Raw genomic sequence first — 9,884 nt, 5'->3', positions numbered from 1 at the left:
AGAAAGCGGGGCCTTGTAACCGTTCAGCCACCGTATATTCTGCCACCTATTCTCACCACAAAGAAAAAGAGTTCTCGAGGCTCCGTTTCAGTAACTTAGACTTGCATTAAACTCCCCAGTTATGCTTTCTATCGAGACCTCGGCTCTGGGCTTCAGCCACAGGGAGGTTTTCCTTACAGCGTGCAATTTCATTTGCAGTACTTGCCGATTACTGCTCTAGTTTGATATTATGCTTCTACTATGCCAGGGCCGAGCGACCCACACTCCCAGAGCAGATGTTCAAGCGTGCATATCTCCTTTTCGCATGCTTTGCATAAAATATTCATGTCTGTAATGTCATACCATTCCTTTATTTGTGCAGGTGAATAATAAGACTGTGTTTGTAATTGCCTAAGTGTAACTGCTTGTGCTCTGTTTAGCCTATAGTGAGGGGGTGGAAACTCCCTCCTTTCCATGTAGTAATGTTTTGTAATTTCATTGTATGTAATGAGTGTATCTCTCTGTAGGTTCTCCAATCCAGCAGAATCAAAACCATATGTAAAAGCGGCCCGGTCTGTAAGGTCGCGGGCGACGCTGTTGGCCGATTCATTTGGATTGACAGGAATGTCCTCAAGTGAACCAAGGTGTGCCGGGAACCAGTAAATGTAACGCATAACATTTGTTTGCATTTGGTTAATTATTCTAGCAGCCTGTGGGGCAATCTTTCCCCTATTGAAAACTCTAATAGCTGTTTTCGAGTCACTGTATATTTCTGCGAATCTATCGTCTGTTAGTGCCAATGCAATGGCAACTTGTTCAGCGACTTCAGGTTTGCTAGTGTAGAGCGTGGCGCAGTTGGTGCATTTGCCCTGATGATCCACTACCGCCGCCGCGAACTTAGTTCGATCCTTCTAGGCAGCCGAATCCACAAAGCAGGCTCCTCTGCCCCCTTTATCCATTTTCTTGATTAACGCCCTGGCTCGTGCAACTCTCCTGTGGATGTTATGTTTTGGGTGCATATTCCTGGGTAGCGGTGCGACAATTATGTTGTCTGCGAAATCTTGATGAACCTTAGTGTAATTTGCTGGATCCGTAATGGGGTTGATCATGATCTTGTCCAGGATTGATCTTCCCGTGCTGGTTGTAGATAACCTCGCTATTTGTGATGTTTCTTGGGCCTCCGCGATCTCCATGGAAATCCATGGAAATTCATGGAAATTCTCGTTCAAATCCTGAGTTTTTTTCTTATTCGCGTTAAAGCAATCCTGTATAATTTCCTTTGTTTTTCTTCTCTTTAACATCTTTTGCGTTTCATTTGTTCAAGTAATCTTATTTAGGTTTGAATGAACCATCCTATACTTAGCCAATTCATTTATATTGGCATGCTATTAAAATCATCATCATCGTCATCATCATCATCATCCGCATGTGCATAAGATTAATCACTTCCATTTTCTTTGATCTGGTAAGGGCTTTACCGTCACAATTAATTTATTTAAGAACAATATTTTCCGCGATATAAACTGTGAGAATTTATATGAAGCGTGACGCTAAGATGAATAGGAGTCTGTAACACCCAATATGTATGGATGGATGAATGGAAAACTTTAATGAAGGTCCTGAGGCTCTTGATAGCGGAGAACCACTTGTCCTCATTGATTTGTTCTGTGCCTCGTAACGAGGGGCAACGCCAGAGCACATGGTCTAGGCTAGCGAAGTCATTGCAGTGCCTGCAAGAACAAGTGGCATAAGTGTCGCCATGCCAGAAGGCCGGAATCCACGAGGAACAGCGTAATTGAACAGTCGCGCATAGTTCCCTCGACCAAATTATATGCTTGGAACCCCCACCGTTTTTTTCAACGTTATTGTTTTGTCAGTACGAAGGCCACTTTGATGGCCTCAGCCAGTCAGCAGATAGTAATTACGCACTTCTTAAAATTAGGCTTTGGTCGCAGTCGTCAGTTTCTGAAAGACTGCAATCGACAAACTGCAGTCTTTTAGTGACTTGCAAAGGATTTTGTAAATATACTTTTCTGTGGGTACATGGGACTTTCCTGGTATTACAGTTTCACGTGACTTAGCAGGTGAGACCATTGTACTGACGACGTAAAGTACGGCACCTATTATTCTTGCAAAAGTGCATTTTGGGAGTTCGGTTTGCGGAGGCAAGAAATACACGTTTTGGCAGCTTGGGAACGGAGAGTCGGCTGGCTCTATTAAATAGTAAAAACAGGTTTGACAAGTGGCTGTGGTGACGCTGCAGTCGGGCAGCCACCTCGGTTCCGGGAAAAAGCAGGGAGCAATGACCCCCGCGGCGACGTGAACTGTATTTCCGATAAGTGGGGGCAGCGAAGCGACGGACGGTCGATACAGTGTGTTAACGGCTATACACTCCAACGCTTCCATAACGAAGTGATTGGGGCCTCTGAAATTGTTCGCTATACATGTAACTTCGTTGTGAAGGTCCCGCACTGCGTAGCTAACACTAGAACGAGGACATTATTATTTCTACGTAATACAGGTGATTTCGATGAGAGGCTTTCTTTGCAAGCTAGGTCTTCCACTGTGTTAAATGTCTACCTTAGCTTCAGTTTTATTTGCCTTTGTTCTTCAGAAAGATGATTTCGGCGAAATCTAGTGTTAGTGTTCAAATGGTTTGTAATCGGGCCTCGATAATTATACTGCAGAGTATATTCGTTTCCGTGATCGATAATGACAATACCGACATATTCATATGTCATACCTGTTGTAAAGTACAGTACTGATAATACTCATCTCTGCTACATGTACTTTGGTCTTGATCCTCTTTTTGTGACTTTTTGTTGTTTATCTTCACCAAATTAAAAGGCGCCCACGCTGTTTTATTGCAAATTACTAACGAATTCAATCAAAGTTAGTTTTCCAAGTACAGGTCGTTTTCGGTGTTAGCCAAAACATTTGTCGACTTTCACTTCACGTTTCTTTCGTTTCATTTAAGGTGACTTAGTGTATGCCCTAGGTCTACACCACAGCTACAGGCTTCGTCTCGCTTCATATCAGCGCACACCCATTTAAACATTCACATTATACCAAGCAGCAACTCTTTTTACAGATTAGCCCCGTCATCTGCTCCCTTTTAACACACATCCCTATCGAAAAATTCCTGTGCGCCATAACTCGCGCATAGAATAATCCAATATGAAACATATATAGTATTCCACACAAAAAACCCGTTTTTTCCTATATGTCATTTGGTCCTTTTCGATATAGGAGGTATGGAGAATACGAGTTTTCTTTTTTTTTTTTTTTCACTAGGGATGCTGCCTGAATGTCTGTATAGCCTCAAGCGCCGCCTGAACGGCCCCCTGTGATGTTACGACCAGAACGGAGAACGTCGTCTCGCGATGGCGCGGACGTGACTGATAGCGTTGCAAGCTTCATTGGCGCGTTGTTGGTTTGAGACTAAAGCAGCAACCACGCCTTTTATGCCGCCAACTCGGTCAATACCGAACACCGTACTTTGAAATGTGGCATACGTTGTTCCTCGCCTAAAGAGTGAAGAAAACGAGGCGGCGTATCGTGTGTTCAACATATATATTTACGTAATTTACAACGAGCGTGGGTGCAGCAGGCGTTATATCGCCGTATAGCCGCAATGATCAGCCGCCATGTGAATCGACGCAGCACAATGCGGGACCGCAGCGTCACATCTGTCGAGGCAGTTGTCACGCTGCTCGAGTGTCCGTGCCAAGCGTCCGGAGCCACCGCGTCATCCTAGGGCGCGGTCGTGGCTATGCTCGCCGTGCCGCAGCCTTTGTCACAGCATAGTCCGCGCCCTGACACCAGGGTTGCGTCGTACGTTGGTCCGCGCGGGAGCTCCGAGGTTTCTGCAGCCGTAGGAACCCCGACATCACCCGGGGGTGTCGCTGCCGCACCGTGGTCGCAATCGAAGGCTTCCTGGTCCGCCCCCGGCTTCTGGGAGACAGGCCTGCTCCACGACGGCTGCGGTAAGGAGTTCACCCCGTCTCCTCGGTGCACCGGCGACGATCGGTGGCCGCCGCCCCCTATCCGCGACGATCTCGCCTTATCTCGGACAGTTGCGGCGGGAAGCGACGAGCAGGCCTTCCACGCTGAGCTGAGAGGCTGTTCTGCAGTGGACATGGTCGCGTTCTTCTCCTTCTGATTCTGGGTCTTCTGGGAACGCACGGGCACGGGTGCTGGCTCGCGGCGCGTGAAAGGCGACGATGATGACGACGATGATGATGGCCTCATATTATAGCTCGTACCCACGCTGAGTGATTGTCCAAGAAGCTTGTGCTTTAACTTTTCCTTAACGTTTTGAAGTATTACGTATTGGATAAAAAAAAAATCTTTCAAAAACAACTTCGTTGAGTAGATTGTATGAAAGCACAAACGGCATCACAGGCCAGGGTGGTGCATAATCCTCTTCGGTGTTGGCAACTATAGTCACTGCTGACATCTCGGACAGCGAAATTCAACCGATGATGAAAAAGTGCGAGAACACTCACTTTTGTGAGACAATGAAACGCTTAGTGCCGGTAACTTTAATCCGTAAGGTAAATGTGAAGATATTTAAATAAATAAAGAAGAGGTTGCTCACAGTGGGCTCAAAGCCGTAAATAAATGAGGAACGGTTACGCTGAGGCATGCGCAGTAAGGCATTAGGTATTAGCTATACATTTTTCTTTTTACATTAAGGACATCACAAAAATACCATATTGCCCGTGTATTTCTCATTGCAACAACGAAGTGTATTTTTCCTGCATCAGCGAATATTTGTCTCGAATGCATTTCAATACTATTAAATATGCAGCATTTATCGCTAAACACAACTATAATGAAGTATTGATGACACGTGAATCCCCTATCATGTAATGTGTGACGCGACATTGCCGAAAACGACCGAAACGGCCCTGAGAGACGCCGTTAGGTGGTGGCTGTAGATTAGGTGAGTCCTCCCTGTATTCTTTAACTGTATCCTAACTGTATCCTGTATCCTAACTCCTCTATGGCGCAAGCATTCTTAGAATTGTACAATACCTTTTCGCTGACCCAAATCGTGATGGAACGAAGAAGAATAACCGCGTATGTTTCTAATACACTTGACCTTGTCTGTACTACCCCACCCGATTTTATTTCCGACATAACATGCTTGCCACGTATCAGTCATCATTGCATGCTTTCATTAAAATTTGCCTCGAGCGACCTAAACCGATTAAAAAGATCAAGACATTAAGAAATTATACAAGGCTGACTTTCTTTCAATTAATAATGAACTCGCAGTGTTCCTTGATGAATACCTGCGTGAATCTGAATGCCGTAATGTTCAGTCAAACTGGAGTAGCTTTGTTAATAAAGGGACTGAATTAACAGATAGGCACATCCATGTTTACGCGATCACCTATAATTAAAAAAAAAGAACATGGTATAATCGTCTGCTAAAACGCTTGTCTAATAAAAAAAGCGCCTGTTTAAATCAGCTAAACTAAGCCGTACCAATGCTTGTTGGTCAGCCTACAAACAGAATGTCGATGAGTACGCACAGGCCCTAACAGACACCAAAGATAACTTCCTAAACAGCACATTACCTTCTATACTTAAAACTAACCCTAAACAATTTTGGCGCCTGGTTTATTTTAAAGTCAATAATATAATAGCGCTCAGTGACCTTAATGGTGAGGCTATACCGGCCAACCAGTGTTCCGGAGTACCAAATGAAGTTTTCGCGAAACATTTTTCGTTACCCAAGAATTCCACTCCGCCACACTCATTATCAGCTGTGATGGTGTCGCAAGCATAATTAGGTCACTAAAACGATCCTCTGTGCAGGGTAGTGATCAGATTAATCTGAAATTCCTTCAACTCACAGTTTGCTAGACACCAATCACCTTAACTAAAATTTCCCAGCCATCATGGCACGATGGTTTTCTTCCATCCGAGTGGAAACTCAGGAAGGTAATTCCACTCCAGAAATCAGGCGACAAGCAGTCCCCTCTAAATTACAGACCGATTTCGCTCACAAGTATACCTTGTAAGATACTAGAGCATATCTTGGCTTCTCACCTGGCTACATTTTGGAGTCGCATTCATTTTTCGCACCATCACAGCATAGATTAAGCAAATCATACTCGTTTGAAACTCAACTAATACTTTTTGTACACAAACTAAACACCATTTTGACAATAGGTCCTTGGCTTACTGCATTTTTCTTTACTTTTATAAAGCCTTTGACAAAGTTTGTAACAAACTGCTCATTTATAATTTACGACTACTTAAGCTCGGTCCATTCATTTTAATCTGGATTGAAGGTTTTCTTGCTAATCGTTCTCAGTTTGTTTCAGCTAAAGGCTCGAATTCGGAAGAATGCACAGTCCATTTTGGTGTCCCGCAGGGCTTAGTGCTCGGTCCTCTTTTTTTCCTCATTTATATTAACGACTTACCATCTTGCGTTTCCTCATCCGTTGATTTGTTTGCCGATGATTGCGCAATATTCCGAGAAATCAAAGGTCCAAACGACGCCGCTCTTCTTCAAGCTGACATTAACGCAGTGTTTGAGTGGTGTAATACATGGCTTAGGGAACTAAATATTAAAAAAGGCAAATTCATGCGATTGTCTAGAAAGATTACTAGTTTACCCATTGATCACCTAAATAATGAGCTACTCTACAGCGTATCTTCATATAAGTACCTCGGAGTTCACATCAGTAGCAATCTAATATGGAATGCTCACATCTCTCATGTTCTCTGCAATACTAATCGCATGCTCGGATATCTTCGTCGTGACTTTGCGAAATAGCCTTCGTCTCTCGTAGCATTAGTGTAGCACACTAATGCTACATAAAACAGTCATTCAGCCTAAGTTAGAATATGCCGCTTCGGTTTGGGATCCGCATTATAATACTTTGGTACATTCGCTCGAAATCGTGGAAAATAATTCGGTCCGTTTTATACTTTCTAATTACAATCGAATCGCGAGCATCACGGTAATGAAAGCTAACCTTAAACTACCTACGCTTGTTTCTCGACGTGCGATGCTTCGCTTAAGCTTTTTTCACAAACTGTATCATCATCCCTACCTGCGCGATTTACCGCTACTTCCTCCCCATTACGTTTTGCATCGTCTGGATCATGCTCATAAAGTTGGCATTCCGTTGTGTAAAACAGAATCATTCCTACAGTCCTACATACCACGAACATCAAATTATTGGAGTTGCCTTCAGAAATTGGTAGTAATAATTTCAGATCATGAAAAATTTGTGACTTCATTAATGAATGCTCTGTAGCATCTTGTTGTATTCTGGCTCTTTATAGCTATTATTGTGGAATTAGAAACACTGCACTGCTTCTTTGTATATGTAGTCTTTTTTGTAACGTGTATTCTACCTCTTCATTAGTATTATCGCATGATTCGAAACATTGTGGTGCTTCTTGTGGTTAAAATTTTGTTGTTCTTCTCTATTTTATACCACTCCCCTCTGTAATGCCTATTGACCCTGAGGGTATCATAAATAAATAAATAAATATCAACAGCAGAGTGCATATTGTTCTGAGGGAAAGTGTTAAGCCAGGCACGTACCCAGGATTTTTTTTCGGGGGGGGCCCCAACCCAAGGTAACTTCTCTCTGCAAATGAGGGGGGGGGGGGGCGTACCGTTACTAGTACTAATGTGAATAACACCCACCATTCGCCGTAAAAACGCATAAACCCACAAAAGAGAAATGAAATAAGGCTTATTTTACACGTACGCCTGTGCGATACACCTCTCCTTTACTTCCTCGCACCCAATCTCATGACAAATAAATGTGTTCTCTCTCTCTCTCTCTCTCTCTCCATTTGACGTGGTTCTGGACTCGCGCAGGAAAGAAGCGCAGAAAGAACACTGCCAAGAGCAAGTAAAGAAGCAAAAGTTTAAAATAAAGCTTACTTTAGTAGAATAGAACTTAAAAGAACAGCAGTTGGCAACAAAGGCACATGGACTGCTCGGAATTAGGTTACTCCGCCAGCCAATCACAGAAGAAAACAAAATCGTCGTCATGCGGCCTTTTCAAAATGGCACTGTACTTGACATCTCCGGAGCGTCTGCTGTTCTTGAAGAGTGTTTTCGTCGGCAGAAGCAATGAGGTGTGCAAAAGACATGGACAAAACTATGGAGTCTTCTAAAGTCTGCGGTGCAGTTCATTTCACTGCTGCAGCCGCTTTACTCATGAAACTTCACTGCCAAATGAAGTTAAACTTTACAATTAGTTGTAGCGAAGCAAGCATGTTATTCCAGTTCAATTAGGAATTAGACATTCACCATTCCACTATAATAGGTGAGGGCAAAGCTATAAAATTACGCGCTAACTTTACTTTTGTAGTTACCGCCTTATTTGGGTAACAGAAAGAGTTTAAAGTACGAATTATTTGCAGCCTCGCGGAGGAACAGTGGCTGGCTGTTATGAGGGCGTGGGCGGAGCTTCATTGCAGACTTAAGTTGTATGCGACTATAGTAGCGCTTTTTGAATTAACTCTGGAAGAATTATACAGAAATATATATTTGCGGAACAATCACAGTTCTTTTGGATCCCTCGTTTACTGCTCTAACAAGTGCCGCAACCGACTCGTATTGTTATTTGGGAAGTTACGTAACGATGCGTGGCCGCCAATCGCGTACAGCCGCGTATGGCGCAGGAAGATGCGATTTTAGACATACTGCTTCCACCGCGGAAGGTTAGTAAAACGCCTACATATACACAGCAGAGAAGTGGCTACGTTAGGCGGCTCTAATGATAACTGTAGAAGCGTCATTCAGAACACACGGAATAGTCCTCCACTTCCGGCGGCGTTTTCACTGTTTCCTTTTTAAATAAGGAGATGTTGATCCATAAATATTTTCATAATGAATGGCTAAATTTCTTAATTTTTCGCTTTTCCTTCCTGTTTGGCTGTTGTCTCGGCCCTCTCTCTTAGTAGATCGCTTAATTTCTCAACTCCTTGAGATTCTTAATGAGAGAAAAACCAGATGAGTTAACGGGTGACAGTCATATTGCCTATGAGTTTAAGGGTTATTGCAGGGTTTGATGATGGACGCTGTCTCGCATGATTTTATTTTCCACGTTATCTAACCCATATCATGGGTATATGGTTCCGAGGATCTCTCAGCGTCGCGGCGAGCCGTCACTCGAGGAAATAATGAAACAAAAAGAAAAGTTAAACGCAATTGGCATTTTCTCTGTCCGCAACTCGTTCCACGTGCATACAGACCAGCTGACCACGAACTCTATCCCTTTCCTGGTCCCCGGATCAGTCTAGGCGAAGAAGGTTTAACTAAAGAAGGAACAACGATGCGCGTGACCATTGGATAGACGGTGACAACTGAATGCATCTCGAGTTAATCGCGCGGGCACCGAATTTATGAGGAAACTGGCCTTCACATCCCAGGAGACGCCGATAACTACCGCCATCGAAAAGGAGTGAAAAAGGCAACAAAATGTTCACTGCTGAATAGCTGTCAAGTCTCAACGTTGATTTGGCGGCGCTTTAGGAATGTGTGTGAGAAGTGGTGGCGTGGGCAAGAAAAGGGGGGGAGGGGGGGGGGGGGGCATGCGTCTTAATTTCGGGGGTGGCCCGGGCCCCCCCGGGCCCCCCCTTGGGTACGTGCCTGTGTTAAGCAATGACAATATCTGTAAGCTTCTTTATGATATTTCTTCATGAACAAGAGTGCCATAAAACGTTTTACCTGTGCAAGTTTCAGAATCCAAGCACTATAAAATTTTTGACGAGATCACATTAAATTGTTAAGGTATAGACAAGTGTGCCTAAGTACAAGTACCGACTGAACACGCTTGAGTGGTTGAGTTGCCGGCTGCAGAATTTTAACAGCGTCCGTAGCTGCTAGCTCGAGCTGACTGCTATGTTCCACGTAA

At 43.8% G+C, this 9,884-nt stretch overlaps 1 long non-coding RNA gene across 1 annotated transcript in view; it reads left to right on the top strand.

Annotated features, from left to right (window-relative positions):
* The first annotated feature begins 2,452 nt into the window (after positions 1-2,452).
* LOC140215208 (uncharacterized) overlaps positions 2,453-9,884 on the top strand; it is a 59,066-nt gene continuing 51,634 nt past the window's right edge. The window contains exon 1 of the long non-coding RNA XR_011892146.1: positions 2,453-2,534. This is a non-coding gene — a long non-coding RNA (uncharacterized lncRNA). The remainder of the gene's footprint in view (positions 2,535-9,884) is intronic.

Source organism: Dermacentor andersoni, chromosome 1 (genome assembly GCF_023375885.2).
Source record: "Dermacentor andersoni chromosome 1, qqDerAnde1_hic_scaffold, whole genome shotgun sequence".
In the NCBI taxonomy this organism is placed as follows: domain Eukaryota; kingdom Metazoa; phylum Arthropoda; class Arachnida; order Ixodida; family Ixodidae; genus Dermacentor; species Dermacentor andersoni.
This window is presented reverse-complemented; position numbering and strand designations above follow the sequence as displayed.